A 22,051-nucleotide genomic window follows, 5' to 3' on the forward strand; every position below is an offset into this window, starting at 1 on the left:
TGGGTTCCCGGAGCAGAATGCTGCCAGGCGTAAAGCTCCTCGATGTCTTGTCTGGGGTAATAAGTGCTATGTAAATGAAATTATAATAAAAGTACTCACTTATTATTCATTGATATTCATGAGTAAATCAACCCAAAACTCTAGAATAAAAATATGGATAATGATTGGCAAATCTGGCATAAACATTCAGGTGTAACTCAACTCTAACCCAAGATAAGAAAAAAAAAATACTTTGAACAAAAACCTTCAAAATCAAACGCTCATCCTCTTCTCGATATCTGTGTTCCCTGTAACTGGGCATCACAAGAACAATGAATTTTTTGATAAGTAAAACTCCATGGCTTTAGTAATTCAACAGTTTTAATTTTACACCCGTTCAATTTGAATTATTGAGGTGAACAAAAAAGGCACGTTCGCCCACACACAATATGAAGCGACCCCGCAATGCACTGGCAACCCGAGAAAAAAAACGGATTAACCATGATGCATTGTGAATGCAAGAGCTCTGAAGTTAATAACCAGTATTTGTTCTACAGTTCTGGCTAGACATTCAGGTCACAGGAGCAGATTACTGGAGAGCTGCACTGTGGAGAAAAAAAACACAAATGCGCTCTGTGGAATAGTCACTTCGATGAAATAATCCCTCACTGCAGCGAGTTAGGAAATTGGGTGTTACACTGTACAGGCCGGAAAGAAATGTAGCTGTGCTGGCAGGGCACAGCGCATGAATGGCGCCAAATATGCGGCCTTCTCGGCCATTGCAAACAGGTACTATGGAGTCATTTGATAATATGGCAGTCTACGCAATTCGAGAACAGACAGGACTTCAGTATTTACACCTTTTAATAGGTTCCTTGTAGAAACCACACTATCTCCCATCGTTGTGTAACCTTGTGGACTTCCTCCAGAGGCAAGGGGGCTCTGGGCTGGGGTGTAGGGGCATGCCATGGAAATGTGTAAAGCTCACACTCTCTATTAATGCGGCCTTGTAGCGCTTTTGACAGCATGATGATTTTCCAATATAGTCCCGAGGTTTCCATTGCGCTGAAAGCGTGAAATCAGGGCCGGACTGGGAACCAAAACCGGCCCTGTCAAGGGGGCGGGTGGGGGGGGGGGGTGCTGCCGAGCTCTTTGCCAGGGCCGGTTTTCAGCCGATTTTGTTACAGGGCCATCTTTTCAGCCCCCAAGAGCCTCAAACCGGCCCCCCACCTGTGCGACGCACCGGGGAATTGCCCAGTGCCCGCAAGGGCCAGTCTAGCCCTGTGTGAAATGTTATGGGTGTTGTCCTCAAAGTAGGAATTCAGGTCTTGTTCAGTTTGGCCCCAGATACCTCAACAGCCACATATGCTTCCACGAACATACCAGATACCTCTGCTCAGCTGGACTCCTGCTTGCACCCCCCCACTGCATATGCAGAACCAGTTGTGCCTTCTCCTACTTCGCTCCTAAGGCCTGGAACGTCTTGCCCCTGCACATCAGATCCTCCTCCTCATTTCTTGAATTGCACAAGAAATCGAAGACCTGTCTCTTCAACTAGCCCCAACTCTGGTTCACCCCGGACAGCTTCAGCTACAATGTGCCTCTCCCGGTTTCACACAACAAAGTCCAATTTATTGTAAATGATGCATACCGGCCAGTAAACATAGAAGGAGGTCTATGAAGGTGTACATAGCTCCCGGGAGTGCAGTACCAATGATGGCCCCTGCTTTGAGGATTTAGCTCCTATGATAGTGCTGTGTTAGGGCAATCCATAAACAAAGATATAAAACTTGTCCTTTTACCCTATCCTACATCTTCAACAATCACCAACAACAAGGGTACCAGAACGTCTATTTCACGATCCCAGATTGGGTAGTTCTACCTACTGTGGCATCATTTTCTAAAAGGATCCTCTCATGTGGTGCGCCATCGTCACACTGTAAAATAGGTCTGTGTGGCAGGTGATCTAGACATATGAATCTCTATATCCTCCGGGTCTCCATATCTCCTTAGGTATAGTCATAGCCTATAATCCTCATCAGTGTCTGGAAGAATAGATTTGGCCACAGCCCGCTGGCCTACCTCCATTTCAGATCTGAGACAAGTGAGGGACATGAGAGGAAGGTGGAACTTCACAGGTATAAGAAAAAGAACAGATGAGCACCCATGGTTAGGGAGAGGATGTGGCCTTATGGCTAGAGTGGTGGACCTCAACACTAGGGAACCGGGTTCGAGTCGCGGCAGGGACGCTCAACATCCTGCGATTCTAGGCAAATCACTTAATCGCCCCATGCTTGAACAAGCATTGGAAATGCAATAGGTCTCGCATTAGAAAAGTTGGAGCTATTGGTCTTGTAAATGACAAATATTTTATTTATTTCTTGGTTTTTAAAATTGCTAAATTGATAGCTTTGTCATTTACAATGCCAATAGTTATAACTTTCGCGAATGTGACACCTATAGCATTTGGAATGCAACATGTTTTGTATTTACGTGACTTAGATGGCAGCTCTGGTCGTTAGGCCACATCTCTAGAGAGCAGGGTTGGATTTTTTAAAAAGTGTCCATTTGCTGCAAACAGTGGCGATGAAGTGATACCTTTGCTCGGAGTGCGCACCCCCTTTCAGCAGGTGTTGGCAGATGCAACTTCAGCAAGGACAAGTTTTAAAGAGCAAAGGAGCCTGGCCATGCAGGTCTGCAGAGTGAGACGTGACGTCACAGGGGGCGGTGCAAACATGTGTGTGAGGGAGAGAGTCAGATGGGGAAAACCTGAGAGGTGCTGCATGGCATGCACAGATGACGACAGTCAGTCTGCACCAACCGGGATATATGCTGCCACACAGGAGGAGCTCAACTACATTACTATCGTGTAATCCAAAGTTCTTCACATAAAACATATTTATTCAACATTTCTCTTATTCAGTGGAGAGCCCTGAGCAATGTACCAACATTGGAAAGATGAATGTTTAGGACGACATGCTAGGATTCTGCCTAGATCCCGGCAGGTCATACACAGATGAAACTGAGCGCTTGTTTATCTCTTGAAATGGTGAAGCTGAAAGACGTCACTCTGCGCACAGAGATAAAACAAATAATTATCCCCACTCTTTTCTGCACGAGCATGTTTCAAAAGAAGCTGAACAGTTTTATCTGCAGGTTTATTGTGCTAATGAGCCAAGCTGCAATCTGAGAGCTTCTTTTGAAACCTGCTCATGGAATTTGGAGCGGCACCTCATTTACTTCCTCTGGTGTGATTAAATCTTGTGTCGAACTGCAGATAGTGCCAGTAAGTAGCCCCATGTGATATGTTTCACAAATAATGCACAATACTTTTATGAGAGGGCAGGCTGTGTTTGAATACGTCCACACACTAAACTACTCCTTGTTGAAAACTGATTGAGGTGGGTGGCCAGGGCGACTAGCAGATGCGTTCTGACTTTTTACCGATCTTAAAACTCAACGCTGCGGCGCTGGGCTTTGTGCACCTTTGTTAACACGACGAAGGTCGGACGCACGGGGCGAGACGGGATTTGTCTCTAAACCAGGAAGGTGGTCGTTTCGCACCAGGCTGTTAACAGAGGTCAAGTGACAGGGGTGCGCGGGTGGGGAGTTTATCAGACGACCTCCGAGCAGAGGCTAAGAGAGGAGAGGAGCTTGTGACCGGGCTCGTGTTATAAGGCCCCGACACCGCCACTGACCTCTGCCCCGTCCGAAACCCTCCGAGGACAAAATGGATTCATTAGCAGGGTAACGGAGTAGGGAAACTCGCCATCCGAAGCATGCACCCTTTCTCTGTTCTGGGTCCTCACACGCAAGCACGTAGAGTAATGCAGGATTTGACAAACAGGCTTTGCGCACCATCCTTCCCATTACAAATAAGGCGGTGTAAAATGAAATCATCAATAGGTCTTGAAAGTCCGCAAGTCTAAAAAGCAGCACAAAAGAATAAGCACACAGCCCGAAAGAATGACATCCATACTCTGGTCGAAGTTTGGCTGGCGGGGTCATTACTTGTTCTGTTTGCAAAATCCCAAACAACTCTAAACTGGTTGGTGCATGTGTTTTCGAAAGTGCACTAGCTTGTCCTTCAGTAGCGCGATGCTACACCAGTAACAGATTTACGTGAAATCTATAGTTTACCCATTAGGATTTTTTTAAAACACAGTGATCACCCGGCAGGATAGCCGCAGCACTGAGGTAGCACAGCAGAGACTTGGCGCCCGGCTATTTTATATAAAACCAGGCCCTGCTTCTAGTTAATACGTTGAAGTAAAAATAAACTATTGCAACACGCTAATATATATTTTTTTAAACTGCACACTTTTTCTCTCAAATAACTCTTCTTTTGTGGTAGATGACGCTGATATTGCCTACATAGGCATGAAAATGCATATTCTAAATTGTTTTCAATTACAATGTCACCTCACATGTCAATGAATGGTTGTGAAAACTGCGTTTGTGCTCGGAGGGTGGGAGGAGGGCTCCTATCGCAAGGAGGGAGGGAGAAAGCCAGAAATATAGAGGCAGCGATGGAAAGGAAAGATAAGGCGGCCGTAATATAAATGCCGTCCAAAACATGAAGTATGGCGTCTGCTTCACAGACGCCGTGCTATTAGTCGAGCAAAGGGAAAGCAACAAAAATAACAAGCTTTCGGCATTGCGTGGCGGGAGGGGGCGGGGGGAACGTCGAGGGCAGGCAGGATGACTCAGGGGAGGGGGCGGAGCGGGGCAGAGCGGCATGTGGGTGTGAAGAAGCCGGGCCTTTGAAGTGAAGCTAAGCTTCACTTCAAAGGTGTCGGAGGAATGCGGGCGGCTGTGCACGCGCTTTTAAGCTCAATGCACATGCGCATTGAGCTTAAAAGTCACGGGCACTGCAAGGAATCGCCACGATTCCTTGCAGTGTGGATAAAGAGTCGATGAGCCCCTATAGTCTCGCTTGCTCGATGCGCATGCGCATCGACAGGCGAGACCTAAAAATGAATGAGTCCTTCTGAAAGCGACTGGTGCTCATGTAAAGTGCTCTGATACCTTCCGGTCAAGTTCGCACTATAAAAAAACTCAGGGGGAAAAAAGTTAAAAAAAAAAAGTCCCAGAGTCCCACAATAAGGTGTAATCTTACCATTAAAGATGGATTCCGGTGAAACGTCCCCACATCTGCTCCTTTTCTTGCATTTAGGCCACCTCAGTGTCCCACTGCTCCCACTTAGAGGAATGCTGTCCATGATAGGACACATTTGTGATTGCCGCCAAAACAGACTAAGGTCTAAAGACTGCTTGTATTGAGGCACCGGGCTTCCCTGGAGAATGTTAAATCCCCAAGTGTAAGTTGCAATAATGGCTAAACTCCTGCCTGCACGTCTGGAGGCTGTTGTTTAGCCTGGGAAGTGTCGGATTGTTTACTTGATAACACCTGCACAATCTTTTGGGGCTCACCTGCAACCATGGGGTTAGGAGACACAGTGATGCAAAGACACAAGGAGATTTAAACGTTGATAGGGGGAAAGGAAGCACTGACACGTAGAGTGGCAGGAAGGCACAGACAGAGGGGGGGGGGCAGAAAAGGACAATGGGGAAGCACAGAAGTACAGACAATGGGGGAAGCAGAGAAGTACAGACACTGGGGGAAGCAGAGAAGTACAGACACTGGGGGAGGCAGAGAAGTACAGACAATGGGGGAAGCAGAGAAGTACAGACACTGGGGGAGGCAGAGAAGTACAGACAATGGGGGAAGCAGCGAAGTACAGACACTGGGGGAAGCAGCGAAGTACAGACACTGGGGGAAGCAGAGAAGTACAGACAATGGGGGAAGCAGAGAAGTACAGATAATGGGGGAAGCATGGAAGTATAGAGACGGGGGAAGCAGAGAAATACAGACACGGGGGAAGCAGAAAAGTACAGACCCTGGGGGAAGCAGAGAAATACAGACAATGGGGGAGGCAGAGTAGTACAGACACTGGGGGAGGCAGAGAAGTACAGACAATGGGGGAAGCAGAGAAGTACAGACACGGGGGAGGCAGAGAAGTACAGACAATGGGGGAAGCAGAGAAGTACAGACACTGGGGGAAGCAGAGAAGTACAGACACGGGGGAGGCAGAGAAGTACAGACAATGGGGGAAGCAGAGAAGTACAGACACTGGGGGAGGCAGAGAAGTACAGACACTGGGGGAGGCAGAGAAGTACAGACACTGGGGGAGGCAGAGAAGTACAGACAATGGGGGAAGCAGAGAAGACGTGGGAGACTAGAAGCCTGCACACTAACAAAAGGGCAATGCATTCCTATACTAAGGGACACAATAAGGACTCTGGGGATAGAGAGACACACAATCACCACGCCCAAGCAACAGGAGAGGGTAACGGTGTATTTTGCTGCCGGTGGTTCATTTTGGAGCACATTTTCCCAAATGTATGAATATGACAAGGTGTGGTAGAAGCATGAATATTGGGGGGGGGCACCTCCTAGCACCCATACTTCCATCGTCTACAGAGACAGACACAAGAGATATGGACAAGGACATGACTGGCATTTCCATGAGGCAAGGTAAGGCTATTGCCTGAAAGTGTAATCTCCACTTGCCACCTTACTAAAACAAGACAGAAGACTTACTAAAACAAGACAGAAGACTTTGCTTTTTCTAAGCAAATATTGAGCATTCCCAAGGCAAAATGCTTATTTACCGGGAGTGCAGAAAAACCTTACATCTTTCCTGGACAAGTGATATGTGGACACCGCATCCCACAAGCAGAATTGCATCCTTCAAGAAACCAAAAGTGTCTAAAGGCAATACCAGTGGCTGACTTATGGTCCATACAACAGAGATACATAAAACAATATCGCCCCTGTGTTGTTATATTATTGTTAGATGCTGGAATGCCATTTATACTTCTGTCTGGCGACCTCCTAGTTCACTAGTTTTAGCCACTTCCCACTAGTCAGTGGTAACACTGTGTAGAGCTTGGTGGAGAAACAAGTATTTTGAGGAAATTCATGAAACATATTTTATGTTATGTTTATAACCACTGGGTCGGCCGGGAAACTCAGCTACCCTATCCTCTGTCATGAGTAAATGGGTATGTGGGATATGTACAGCATTTCATTGCTGTTACCGATCACTTAGAGAAAAAAAAGAAGCCTGTTTTGCCCAGACTCTCCTAAAGTGTGACTGGATATTAAGGAGAGAATGGAGTCCCTTCCAGTGCTTAATTTGAGCAGGTGGTTTACGGTGCCCGGCGCCGGCACTCTACTGTCAACACTGACACTTAAGACATGGTGGCGCTGTCTGTCTAATTTAGAAATGAACAATACAGCAGTCGTTTTTTAATTCAATGTACATTAAAAAGGACGAATACCTGCTGCCCAAGCCATCCTTATAGAACTGGGCATCTGGTGAATTGTCACACTTATAGGAGTGCGATGGTTAGTAGTTGTGTTGGTACGGTCACTGGCAGTCCTGGCAGGGGTAATAGTTGGTACAAGCTGCAGTGGTCGTCTCGTGAGGGTCCTGGCACTTATTTTTTTACAAATTAAGCACTGGTCCCTTCCTACTTCCTGCTCATATCTTAGTTCGCAGCCGCCTTGTCTCTGGTTGTCAAACAACAAGAAATAAGTTCAGCACCTTTTAGTAGCTTGCAAGTTCCTCGAATTCATAAAGTAAGGCATTATTATTTTTTTTGCACAGGCACAGGGCACTCGCAGAAAAGCGACCTTAACAACGGTCTTGCCCATTACAGTTGGCAGAAGAACCTTCTCGCATTTTTAGCACCAGACGCCACCTCTAGAGACCATTCATATCTGTGTAAACAGCACATGATTCTTGGTTTCGGACATATTTTAGAAATGTGCGCCACTACTCGCAGATGTTGTGCCCTGTGAAAATAGATGACAGGTTTTCTCCTTCTGCCTAAAGTTCCAGAGGTAAAATGTGAACTACCTGAAAGCATGGCGGAATGGCTGAGACAGGCCTTAGCAGTACTTATCAACATCAGATAGCAACAGTTTTGATGGAGTGTGATGGCTGTTTGCTCAGGAGCATTCTGAGCTCAGTACTGGGCACCAGGGGCGTAGCTTAGTCAGTTAGATTGGGGGTGAGGGGTAAGTTTCAGTGCCGACTCTTCTGCTAAGGCGGTGGAGCGTTGCCCCATTGTGCAAAAAGGAAAAATAGAAGGACAATAACGTAACGTTATTATTTATCATTTTATTTTTCCTATTGCATGCAGTCAGTGGCCTTGTTCAATGTGGGGCGGGGCTGGCCAGAGCAGGCGAGGAGTGGTTTACACTCCCTAAGTGCACATGAACTGTTTGGCCAGCCCTCTTGGGCCGACCAAACAGTTCATGCGCACTCTGCATGTCCCCCCCCCCCCCCGGCTGCATTACACAGCCTGGTGAGGAACATGCACAGGCTCCCTGTTCCCGTCTGAGCGCCGAACCATGGTGCTAAGATCAATCATGACACTGCATTGCATCGTTACGATTGGCTCACGGTAGCCTGTGTGCCGGGTGCTTCCTGCTGCCGACTGGAGATAGGAAGAGGACACAGGGCAGGCGGCAGCCAGCCGTTCCAAGGTAAGATTTTTTCCCTCAATTAACCCCTCCCCACCCCACCACCCCCATCCGGTAGCAGCCCCTACTGGTAAGTTCCATATTTTCCAACAATTACGCAAGCATATATTGTTAAAATACATTGTACGACAAGCAGAGTGCATAAAAGGTGCCTAAGGCGCAGTGGAAGGAGAGAGAAATGCGTATTAGTAGGGGCACTAGGTGAGAGAAAACACAATATTTTGTAAAAGAATCAACATTTTTTAGGACTTTCAAAACAGAGGGAGAGACAGTGTGTGTGTGTGTGTGAGGGAGAGAGAGTGTGTGTGTGTGTGTGTGTGTGAGTTTTGGTCTGTGTGTATGTAAAAGTTCCTGATGAAATCCGACAGTCACTTCACTGTTCATTTATTAGGGGGGGTGTACCACCCCAAACACCCCCTCTCCTGAAGCTATGCCCCTGCTGGGCACCTGCACAGTGAGTTGTTAAGAGGAAGCCACTGATCACACGCCAACCAATAACACGCTAAAGCTCTCTTGTCATGTACAAGGCCGGACTGGAAACCAAAATCAAACCTAGGAAAAATGTGCAAACGAGAACCACGATATAGGAGGCCGTGACCAGAATGGTGCCATGGGGGCATCATTGGGTCATGGCAGACCACCCCACTTGGAAACAGCCCCATAGCCTGCCACCCAGTGGCATAATGGTCAGTCCAGCCCTAGGTGTGTCTAACTGAAAATGGCAAGCAAGTGCCGCTAACCACTCACCTAGTGGCCCTAGACAAGAAGGCATAAGGGCCTCAACATGCAAAGTGGGTGGTTTGGCGGGGTAGAGAGTGCAGCTGTCCTGTCATCATTACACAGTAGGTGGTAAAGAGAGAAGTGCGTGCAATGGGAATAGAGCCCTTGACCACAAATCACACAAAATGGAGGCGGAGCGTGGACGAAAGAGGTTCACGGGCAAGACAGAGGCCCTTGTGTTTCAATTAGCTTACTTTCTAAACATTCACTAATGTTAAAAGAAATCAAAATAGAGTTTGCAGTTTCATGTAACTTGTTTCATTGCTTTTGGCGTTTGCTCTTGGAATACGAACATTCGCCTCCATTGTTGATTTTTCTCCCTGCAGACATTTACTGCTTCCGCAGAATTTTCAAAGATTTAGCCTACCTCTTGTCAGACTATTTCGAAGAAAGCCGTGCCCTTCCCTGGGACAACACTGCCAATTAACTGTAATTACAGTAGTAAAAAAATGGATTTAGTCGTCAAAACAACAATAAAGTCTGCCCTGTTCAGAAAGTGGGTCGCCGACTGTCTAAAGGACCATTCAGCACTAGAACAATGGACAGCCATCATCCTGGGCTACATTGACAACGCTCCACCATTGACGCCTATTGTTGGTGGCTGGCGTAGGTGATTGGCTGTGCCCTTGTCACGTGCTTGAACCCTCTAGCGCACTCTTCTCTCAATATATTCATAGTTACTGATGCAAAATGTTACAGCTAACTTTTAACAGCAGCTGTGACATGCCAGACCCAACAGGGCCCAGACACAGACATTTCCCAGCATTCCTACGAAGGGCCCTAGGGCGTGAGGTTTAGCCCACCGCACTCCCTCAATTAGCACATGCACAGCCGAGCACACACACGCCAACATGAATCTCGCTCAAGCGCATGCCAACATTAATATTCATGATGCCCACCACTGCTCCGCGCCATTTACTGGTTCGATAGCAGGTGTGGCTTGGGCGCCTTTTTTAATGTGTGGGAAACCCGATCGGCAGTTTAAACATCCAGAGTCGCTTTTCAATGTATTTATATATATTTATTTATTCTTGGTGTGTTTGTTAAGTGCCCACAATTGGTGTCCAAGTACTTCACAGAGATAACTGGAGAAATACGATTTCAGAATATTAATACAGCCTCAAGTATACACAGCACTTGCATTGTTTCCACAGTTCAGGTGTAGATTACAGTATGGATTAGGGAAAACGATATATATGTCTGCATCGTTCTAATGTATGCTCCAAAAGCACCAAGAGGTTTTCAGGTGCACCCTGTGCTTATAAATAATGCAATTGTAATACATAGTGATTGCAGCGGAGAAGGATTTATAGGACCAAGGAATGCAGTGCACAACTCTTAGTTGATAATGTAAGGGTAGTGCATTAATAGGGCCCAGAAAAGGCATGCCTCTCACCTAGGGGTCATTTTAGGTATTTTTTTTAAAGGTATCATTGTATTAATATTATTCGCAGGATTCAATACATTTTATATTGTTCGAGTCATTTAAGCAGTGCTTGACTGCCAGTGCTCAGTAACCTTCAGCAGCATTCTGTACAGAATAATGAGATTGGCTCCACCAATGAGGAAGCTTGGAAAGCTGGTTCTGTTTGCTGCTCCTCTGTGTACTAAATTCAGTGACAGTCTGAAGTAAAGACATGGTACAGATAGGGATGGTGGCCTTCTGTATCTGCCTGTAATGGTTGAAATAAGAGAGTGGGGTGTTAACAGCTGTTAGTTGCCCTTTACCATTATATACCACCCATGCATTTGCATGGAGGGCAGCTCACAGAGATTAACAACCTCCCAGCGATTAATGTCCTTAGCTATGGGCGTTAACTATTGTCAAAACACTGAGGCGAGGACAATAATGCTTAGCTGACTTGAAGGGGGTCATCCACAGAAGGAACTATGGCTATAACTTAAAAACATAAAATAGCAACAACTGAAATAAACAAAGAAAAAGTCCTTATCACTTTTCTTACTATTTTGGTAACCTAAGAATACTGCTCAATACCGCTTTGTGCGTTCCCGAGAAGTGGAGCGGCAGTTTATCAAAAGAAACGCGAAAAGCATTATGAAGCAGAAATAGTATAATGATTTGTGGGAGGTGCGGCAAGGTGTCAAAACTGCCAACTGTGGCACCATGACAAGGAACTCTCATCACGGTTTCCTTCCTTGGAACCATTGTGACCTCCACAGCGAAGCATCCTTTCTCTTTCACCAGTTCCCTTATTGAAACACTATAGAACCAATGAATGAATAACGGGTGAACGCATGGTAAAGCCAACTGGTCTAGTCAGCATTTTGAGTCCCAACTGAAATATTTTCAAGAGGCTACTGAAAGTTAGAAAAATCTATACAAAAAAAGTTTGAAAAATGACTGCATTTTCAAACAGTGTATCTATGGGATAAATAATTTGATAATTCAGTATACTTTTGAGATGTGGAATTGTGTCTAATGCATCTCAATAAACGGCACTCTGTAGGATTGATGCACCAACCACCAAAAGAGAGGTGAGAGGGTAATCGTCCTCTGACTGAAGCAAAATCCTGCTTTATGTATTTTGTAAATAAATGGAACAGTGGGTATTCAGACAGATGCAGTGTCTAATTGGGTCCAACACTAAACCTAACTGGTGAGCTCTACTGCTCTCAGATGCTCCATGGGCTAACCTGCGGGCAAGGGAGGAGCCAGAAAATGAGAATACCCCCACTTTGAACCTTAGCTCTGAATGAAGCACGCAAGGGAAGGAAGTGAGCTCAAACCTCCCTAGAAGAGCTCCCTTGTCTCTTCAATCCAAACATCTATCTTTCACCCTTGTATTCACCTGCACTGGTTCCCCTTTACAGTCTATCATTCATTCTTCCATCCATCATTCAATATTTCACTATTTCATCCATATACCCATCCTTACACTGATCCTTTGACTTACACATCCATCAATATAGCCTTTCGTCCAAAAATTATTTTTCTTTTTTTACGATCTGGCATCTTAGATTTACATGTACAGTGCCATCCTTGCAATCGTCCATCCAATCCATCCACCCACCTACTCATTCATCCACCCACTTATCCTGCATCCATTCTCCCACCTATTCATTCATCCACCCACTTATCCTGTATCCATCCACCTACTCGTTCATCCACCCACTTAGCCTGTATCCATCCATCCACCTACTCATTAATTCCCCCTCTTATCCGTCCTATCACTCTTCCTTTCAACCTTCATACCATTTTCTATTAACCCATGTTTCTTTCTTCCTTTAAGTGTTAATTACGAGTTTTTGTCAGGCCAGTTGATGACAGAAAAGGCCCATAAGGAACCCTACTCCCTCTATAGCTGCTGAGGGAGGGAGGGGGTGTTCACGACGTCCCTGTCTGCAGCATTGTGGAATGGCTCATTGGTGTGGGAGGGCCCGTAACAAAACTTGAGCCCCCCCCCCCCCCCCTGCAAGAGCACATAGAGGGGCCCACTCCGGACTCAATCAGGAGACATCTGGCCAGAGTACTGTGTTGAAGGGGGCTCCTCAGAGTTTGGGGGCCTGTGTTACCCCACTGGGCCAAAGGCCTCCAGTTCTGGTGTATTATTGAACTGCTTTCTAGCACACTTTGGAACATCATCTCCGTTCACCAGCTTCAAGTCAGCCTTAAAATCATACCCATCGTCACTGACTCTACATTTGTCTTGCACGTGCTTTTGTTTTGTGTTTTAACAATGCCGCTTGTGTATGTTCAGGCGCTCAGAGTTGCGCTCCTCCTTAGCAGGACATGCGATGAACTAATGGAAAAATATCCAATGTCTTGGGGTTTATTTGCCGACCGGGGTCTCCCATTCTGTGCGGGTGACAGACGTCCGCCGGAAAAAGGCTCTTTCTGGTTACGCCTCATCCATCTCTGCGAGCTCTTTTGTTCGCACCACAGTCCATTTACCCCACTGCCATTACCGACAACGGCTTGGAAATGCGTCGTCACACTAAAGACCACGGCGCAAAAAAGTGCATTATGCATTCAGCTGACAGAGAGGGGAGCCCGGAGCGTCCGCGCTCTTTATCGGGAAATTCAATGGTTATCTCGATTCTTCAATGCAAAACCTTTCTCGTGCTTCTTTACCGTAAATACTGGAATATGCCTGCAGGCGTATTCTTGATGCAAACCCCCCACCCCGTTGCGCACAGTAAATGCAAGTCCCAACATCTATAGGGAGACATGAACACCCTAAGCTGTTCAGTGGGTCTATGGGGCGGATGAAGAGTTTGTGTAATTGTGGGTTCATAAGACCTAAGGGCTTTGAAGCTACGACAAAGAAGTATTCTAAAAAGATTAATCCATCAGGTCAAACAGACCCAATCAAGGTGGGCATTTAGTTTAGCAAGGATGCCAAAGGCCCTGGTGCAAGGAAAGAAAATGACCCATTTGACTGATCTTTGGGGCAGTAAAATATAACAGTTATTAGGGCCCAATGGGCCCGAAGCCACTGGCACCTATGACAGCTAAATACCTACAGAGGGCGCTTTGTAAGTACCGTCTGACCTTGTGTTGGCCTGAAAATATTCCCATGCCATCACCTAGCAGGTTGATAGTTTCACCTCAAACTCCAGGCACATGCAGCACACTATGCTGGCACAATTCATCACATTCCTGAGAGATTCCAACTCGGATTCCAGTCCCACACACGCACATCACTTCACTCAGCCTTTCTTCAGTCCTCTAGCAAGAGAGAACACTTTTCCGGTTCTATAAATTAAAGTGAGCATTCTGCAGCCCAAATTACAGACACCGGGAGCCTCACACCTCTAGGAACTATCAATGGGTAGGGGCGGGGTGGGAGCAAAACATCGGGTTGCCAGGTACACTATTTTTAATCTTTAATCTCAAGACAAAAAATTCACCTGCTATATGTCATCCTCCGAACGCACTTTTTTCCAAGCAAGCTTTTGTTCAATGCTGCCCCCTAATGGCTGAAAAGTCATCAGCGTTCTCGTGCGCATCCCAGTCAGAGCAGGTCTTTGTTCTCAATGGGACGCTCCTTTCAAAGGCCTCCATAAATAAGGGAGTGTTGTCACCGCGGCGGTTCCTGCTCAGTTCACAAAGCGTTAGAATAGATGGCAGTAACATCTGTGAGCAACCTTGGAATATTAAACGGTGGTGTGAAAAACCACGCTTCCTCTCTGTACCTGCACCTGTATGGGGGAGGGAGGGGGCCTGTCTGATGCCGTTTCTAGCGGGGGGGGGTGGCTTTTGTCTTGTCTGGCACAGACAATAAGATAAACCAAGTCAGCAAACTGCTAACATCCTTTTCTTAAAATTACAAAATGCATGACAAGGAACAATCAATCCCTCGACAACGGAGCAAGCCCCTTCTACGGCCGCCCCCCGACTCCCCACCAAGGCTTTTCTTTCTTAGAACAAGAGGCCAGCAGCCGCCAGCGTGCAATATTCACGTTTTTATTGATTGTTGCTTCACTTTCCAAAACAGAAGCTCCAGAGGAGGTGGCTACCGCTGGGAACAGCATTCGTGCAAGTCCCTGGAACGCAAAAATCTACACCCATATTATTCAATACCATCTAACCCCCTACTCAGCCCACAATCGGTAAGGTTAAAAATCCAAGCATTAGACAAAGAACAACTGTAGCAAATTAACCACACCCATTCAGCAGGAGACTGGTAAGGGGAACCGGTGGTGCATATTCAAACACACTGTCGCAAATGTATTAGTAAAGCATGGTGTGGTAGCACACTGCCATATACACATGCACATTTGCCCTGAAATTGACCTAGGTCTGCACAGGCATGCAGTTTTACCAATAAAACTATATATGAATGATAATGTGTGGAAATCCGGCTTCTTCGAATGTTTATCTTTCGGCATCCCCAAGTAAAGTGCCTGGATTTGATTTGATCTTATTAAAATATTTATTTCCACCACAATGCAGAATAAAAAAAAGAAGTGTTTCATTTGTGCTTTCCTAACTGTTGAGATATTCTGAAATGTATGTACAGTTCATTTACAGGTATTCAAATTGTGTGGTGTGTTATGAAACAACTGACATTTGTAACCTTTCCTTTCACACTCCCTGTACCCCAGCAAGACTGACACATAGTTCACTTTATACAAGCATCCCACCTGCAGTGAGAGAAAGAAAGGCAAACACCAATCTGCATGCCTGAATGCTAAAAGAATGAGTAGCAATTTGTCAGACGACAAAGCATAACATTTTACACCCATCTCTGAACGCACAGCAAATGTAATAAATCAAAAAGTCAATGTAAATGTATCCCTATTGGTCACTCATCTTCTGACTCCAGGAAGGTTATTTTGGGAAATGCTACACCTCACACCCCTACTTCGAGTGCATACACTTTTAGGTGTATCCCATAGACTGTTAAACATCACAGAGCAGTGATCACGTTTAGAAAATAAAACCGTTCCGCCAATCAGAGGGTGCACAAGTCGCAATGTACTGCCAATAAAACGCTTACACGTTTTGCCACTTTACTCTCGTGCCAAGGGCCTTTCATCGAGATAACTCTCTCAGTTTCTTATTGAGCCTGCTCGCCAGGCACTAATGGCGCCACACCTCATTAAAAAGACCCCTGAAGTTAACCCCTCCTCAAAACGGGCACATTCTCCTTCCACACAAAGAAGGTGTGCGCGAGCAGCCAGCCTCGCTTTGATTAGAGAGCGTGCCCGGAAACGCCCGCGCGCTGGAGGGCCGCCCCTCCAGCGGCGCGAGACTGACGGGCCCACCTTGCAGCCGGCAGGCCGCGTGCTGCTGGACTTCCGCTCACCGCGGCCGCCCGCGCGCGGGGGCGGTTTACTCAGGGAGCGGTCTGGGCGTCTCACCTTCCCTCCCCCCCACCACATTCCTGCGCTGGCAGCCCGGGGTCACCCGAGGTCAGCCCTGCTGATTACACACATCCAGCAGCACGGGGAGGTGGGGCGGCGGACAAAGGGCCCGGCCCGGGGGGCAGGCTGCCCGCAGCCCCCAGACTGCTCGGGAGTGCACTATCTCCCCGACACTGACAGCCTTCACTCAAACCGGGACTGTAAGAAAACAGAGACGTAGCTTCCTGCCCTTGCCCCCCACATAGTAACCCCACACCTCTCCCATCAACCACCCTGCAGTGTAGAGGAAACGAGTAAAACCGCCAAGCCAAAATCTGGGCTGAACAACCAGCCTAGGTGACTGTTCTTGTACACCTCTTAAAACTACTGTTTGGATAATTTCTAAACATGTGTTCGTTCTTCTAGTAGAGAGAGCAGCTGGACATTTGAATACAGCACTGTGATGCTTTCTGGCACAACAAACATACAAGAATACAAATACAGTCATTTGCCCAGGAGCACACCTAGCCAAAGTTACAACTGTTTTACCATATTATTTATACCCCTGGAACCTGGAGTTCAAACTCCCCAAGTACAACAGTGTAGCCAGACCATTCCATCTCAATGCTCAGAAGGTCTTTACCAAACCACAGTATAAAGTGATGCCAGCGACCACATCTGGTCCTAAAGAAATCATGTTAAGTCTATACAACTATCACACCAGGGCAGGCCTTGGGCATGGGCGAACTGGGCCCAGGCCCGGGGCGTCAATATTCAGAGGGGCGCAGCAGGGAGCTGCCTGGCTTAATGGTATGCAAACAGCAGTTCGTCCATCACAGTTGGTCTCAATCGGGTCCTGTTAAAGCCTGTGTAAACAGCCTTTAATGTACCTCTGCATAAATTGTTAGCATCCCATCAGCCGCCTGCCCTCCACCCATCTTCCTCAAACCATAATGACATTTTGGAAGCACTTTTTTTTACAATCTTACACCCAAATGTTGTCTGCGCATTTTGTGACAGCCTATTTTATAGTGTGTGTAATGAAAGTTAAAATAACGACTTGCATAGTCACGGTGCTTTCTGTCACAGACTAGGACCTTAGAACACTAAAACACACAAGTCACTAGTCCCCATTGCACCAACCAGACTAAAAATTCTGTGTCTCTCTGTTACATACACAAACATGAGTAGTGAAAACATTAACCAGTAGAGGTGTCATAACATAAAATATTGCATCTCTCACTGATCTGTTTAACTTGTGTTTATTTCTCATTTAAGCTGTGGGTTATTTCATACGCAGTTACCCAAAGGTGAAAGGCCAACAAAAAAAGTTACAGAATATTATGTTCTTTTCAGCCACGCCTCCATTGCGCTCAGAATCACAGTTCCCGTACCTTTTTAATGCACTTAGATTGCCGATAGCCACTGCACACCATGGCAACTCACACCTTTCATCAAATAATCGTCACCGAGAAGCGTCACCCAAGGGTATTCTCCATTCCTAGATCTCCCACTCCTGCTATAGGCCAGCCTCAAACGCGCAGGGCCCGATTCACAAAGGGACTTACGACTCCTAAAGTTCAGAGTACGGAGTTTTCGCATCTCCGCTCTAAAGTGGCGAGATTCCACCCCGAGAGCGGGAACTCTGTATTCATAACTTCAGGAGCCATACGTGCGTTTGTGAATCGGGCCCCCTGCAGACCACACGGTGCTGTGACCACACACACTGAACCCCTATCCTTTCCACACCATTCACCCTCAATCGAACATAAAATGGTTTCTTGTTACGGTTATTATTATTTGCTCAATGCATGGTGAGCAAAGAAGAATCTACAGAGGGGGTGAGAATTCGAAGATATTATGAAATATATCTAGAACTGCACACATGCTCCAAGACCCTGCGGATATGTACACTAAACCAGGGAGGGGTCTTAGTTGCCTAGGGAAGCACAACATGTCTAGAAACGGGAAGGGACTGCCTCTAAAAAGGAGGCAGATGGCCACGGTAATTAGATAAAATGTGCGGGTTTCCTGCATTAAAAAAGCTACAATATACCCGTCCCCAGGGGTCTGGCTGCATGCCAGCAGGCTGTGGCGTGCGCCTCGCAGCCCTGCCGGTGTTTTGTGGTCCAAAGAACCAGCTGTAGGTGAAATACTGTGCTACCCTTCCCTTTCTCAAGCGGTCTTGTATCATCTGCTCCGCAGGCCCTCGCGGGACACAATACCAGGTGTGTCTAATCAACTACGGCAATATCTGACGTCAGTATGTGACGTCAACAGCGTACAGGGCTGGTTAGGGTACACTCTAGGTAACGTGTCCATGTCGTTAAATGCCGCATCATACTGTACCCGCCTGAGGTCATCTCTGCCACTCTGTGCCGAATAACACTGTGCCGCATATATATTTTAAATCAGCACGCACCTGTCCCATCACTGTGCCTCGGATCCCCGACTTCAGACACCAAAGATGCTGGGCTTTTAATCCTCGGGGTCACCTGCTCTCAAAACCGAACCCTCTAACCCGTGACAGCACATGCCCCACGGCACTTCTCTCTGGCAGTGTCACCCGAGACACCCTGTCCTTGAACTCACGCAATCGCCTGTACCACTGCCACATAACGTGCCCCCCGTGCACTGCTCTAACCTGTGCACAATTACAGTACAGCCGAACCCCTGCCATCTCCGGCCCTTATACCCCCCCCACACCCGCTCCTATTTCACACACCCACCGCCTCTTTAATGTCTGGCACTGTCAGCCCTGCGATGTCTGCCCCTAAATCCTGTCCTCGCCTGCCTCCCTAGGTCTGAAAACATCTAGCCCAGGCCACCCCGATCTCCTTACTGTTTAGTGCCTGACATTCCGTGCCTAACCATGGACTCTAAAATCTTGCCCTACTATGTGCCCCGTAGTTACAGCTACCACCTCACACTGCACGCTTTGTAATCCATGCCCTCTCATAAAGTTCATCTCTGTCTTTCGATCTCACCAGCCCCACACACACGCACTACTCTCTAAATCCAGCCCCTCGTTGCCCCTCCACTGTTATGTTAAAATAAATTTATAAAGCGCACGTACACAGGTGTGGTTTCTTGGCGCTACTTTGATTGATACCTAAGTCCTAAAGAGTTATTCAAAACTCCTTCATTTCAAAGCCTCCCTATTAGCGACCCTTCCACCACGGCCATCTACTGCCCCCTCATACAGGACCCTACACTATAATCTGTTGTCGTCCATCCCTAAATAGGATGCCTCCAAGCTAGCTCCCCGTCAGTGCCTTCCTTCAGGGTCCCTGCCCTATATATTTACCGCACAATACACCACATACGTTAAGTTGAATAACCCGCATACTGTCACCGCGCGCCCTTTGTTTACCCCTCCCATCACACCTCTGCTACCCAGTAACTGAAATCCCAGAGGGCCAGATGTGGGCCCAGCAGGGCCGAGGCTTGTCTTGGCGACAAAAAAACAACAAACAAACAGACTGAGGATGAAGCGTTCTCGCGTTAACCCCTGCGTGCACTCTGTGCTATAAGAGACTAACTGCCCCCTCCCTCCCACACACTCAAAACAAAGCCCCTCTCAGCCTGCCTAAAAGAGGGAGTAACAACACACACACTCGAGACCCACTCAGTCATTACCGCGAGGGCTGTAAATAAAGCACCCAGCTGTGCCGAACATCTGCAGCCATCAAACACCACACATGCGACGCATCAGCACAACCCCTCTGCAAACAGCAGTTCGAAAGCACATTTTAAAAGTCTGGTTATGTTTAAAATGGTTTCAGGCACTCTTCACCCACGCGAACCAATGTATCTGCTCTTTCAAGATTAAACATGTAGCTGTTCACAAAGTGACGGTGACCTTTGACCTGTTCTGTTTTTTTTTAAATCTCGGGTCTGTTTTGGGTCGGCGGTGTAAACTTTGAGAGAATCCGGGGGTGCAGGGTGAGCGATGGCTCTGTGCAGCCTCTGACTGCCTCCTCTGTGCGTTTGATCTCCACCGGGACGTGAGCGGAGAATTAATGGGCCCGCGACCACCACAAAGAGAGGAAATTACCATGTGAAAAAAATACCCATGAATGTCCCCAAACTCCGGTCCATCCCCCCTCCCCACCTAGCAAAATAAGGGGGCTTCGGACACGTTCCCAGACCCATTCATTTTCAACGCGGGTCTTTCTGCACCCAACTCCAAATGACTCCATGGACAGGTGAAATGTGTTTGAACGCTGGATAATTTTAATTTCCAGTGACATCTTTGACTTTTCCTTGCTGGAAGAAAATATTGGGGAGGGGGTAAAGAGGGTGTTTGCATCTGGATTCTACTTAACAGCAGACATGTTTATAGCTTGGTACCAGCGGGAAAAACTTACCAATTTTACAAGTTCATTTAGAGGTGTGGTGTGTGTATTGGATGATAAGAGGCGGTGGGTGTAAAGTGGCTTGAATTTAGAGGTGTACACTTCATTTTTACCCCCACTGCCAACTAGATTACCAGGTGAAGTGAGAGTCCATTTGCAATTTTTAAATACCACCGATGTTCATATCGGGTGCTCTTTTTTTGTTTTGTTTTAACTCTCCTGCAAGCTGACGTGGTGCAAGCTGAGGATTACCTGACTCCCGTAGCTTGTCTCGCACTTTTCAGGATCCAAATGTATTAATTATCAATAAGGGAAGAGGAGGAGCTTAATTCTTAATATTTCCCTAGAAGATATCTTGCCCCACTTTGCAGACACGCACTTTACACCCATTCTGTATGTCACACCTGGCTTTGCAGAACCCACCCCAACACATATTTTAGGCGCCACACTTTAGTTACTGTCACAAACACAGCACACAGTTTATATATGCAGAATACTCCCACACAGCCCCTCTTCACTTTAAAGTAATCCCAGATTTACGCAACACAGATAGCACTACCCCACACACGTTGGAGACCCACCACCTCGACTCAATCCTTCTGGGAACCAGAATGTCTGAGGCACTATAGCTCCCTCAGCTGCACTTGCACTGCCGGCTGCACTCGGAGCTGCACTTGCACTGCCGGCTGCACTCGGAGCTGCACTTGCACTGCCGGCTGCACGTAGAGCTGCACTTGCACTGCCGCCTGCTCAGTTTAGCTGCTTTCAGTGCTGCACTTGCACTGCCGGCTGCGCAGCCCGGACAGCAGCAAAGAACGCAAAAACGTCAGTCTCACCAACCATCTCTCCAGTAAAATACATAAACAGAGCACAAAGTTTGTGAACTTACTATTTGGGGGGGGTCCCGGGTGCTAATTTTGCTCAGAACTTGACAGAGGATAGGTGAATGCTCCCCAAACTTGAAGTTGCACCTTGTCGTGAATCCTTGTGGTGCTCCACAGACTGTAGCCCGCTGTCAAGAGGCCCCCCTCTGCACGACAGACGCCCCTGCTGCAAAGTCTCCCCCGTGGGCAGCGAAGGGATTCCAGCTGCCAAAGGAAGGTGTCCTGCTGCAGAGTAAGGAGGGTCCCGCCGCACACGCGTGAAGCCCGGGTACCGCACAGAGCGCCTCCAGTGTGCCTCTAGAGGGTGGCCTGCAGCTCGCGTCTCCTCATCCTCGGTCAGTGGCCCCCATTGTAGCAGGCTCGACCTGCCTCCCGAGTTTGGAATCTCAGTCCTCTGCCTTCAGCAGCGCCGGCTCCCGCGCCTCCCCTCTCCATCCCAGCTCCTCCCCTCTCCATCCCAGCTCCTCCCACTCGAGCACTGGCTCCTCCTCCCCACAGAGCGCAGCTCCCCCTCCTGGCCGGCTGCAGCAGCAGCTTATCCCGCGCCCGCCACACCCCCGGGAACACCGACCTTACTCTTTGGAACAAAGCTCCTCCTATCTTACCCGGCGGCTAGCGCCTCACCGTGAGCGAATGCACCTGCAGTAAGTAGAGCAGGCAGGATGTCATGGGCCCTGGTGCAA

The 22,051-nt window shown here is 47.5% G+C and overlaps 1 protein-coding gene across 1 annotated transcript in view; it reads right to left on the bottom strand.

Annotated features, from left to right (window-relative positions):
- Positions 1 to 21,752, bottom strand: part of SEMA5B (semaphorin 5B) — an 827,217-nt gene extending 805,465 nt beyond the window's left edge. Inside the window, exon 1 of the mRNA XM_078682030.1 lies at positions 21,374 to 21,752. The gene's annotated coding sequence lies outside the window, so the exon portion shown is untranslated. The remainder of the gene's footprint in view (positions 1 to 21,373) is intronic.
- Between the last annotated feature and the right edge of the window lie 299 nt (positions 21,753 to 22,051).

Source organism: Lissotriton helveticus, chromosome 3_1 (assembly GCF_964261635.1).
Source record: "Lissotriton helveticus chromosome 3_1, aLisHel1.1, whole genome shotgun sequence".
In the NCBI taxonomy this organism is placed as follows: Eukaryota; Metazoa; Chordata; class Amphibia; order Caudata; family Salamandridae; genus Lissotriton; species Lissotriton helveticus.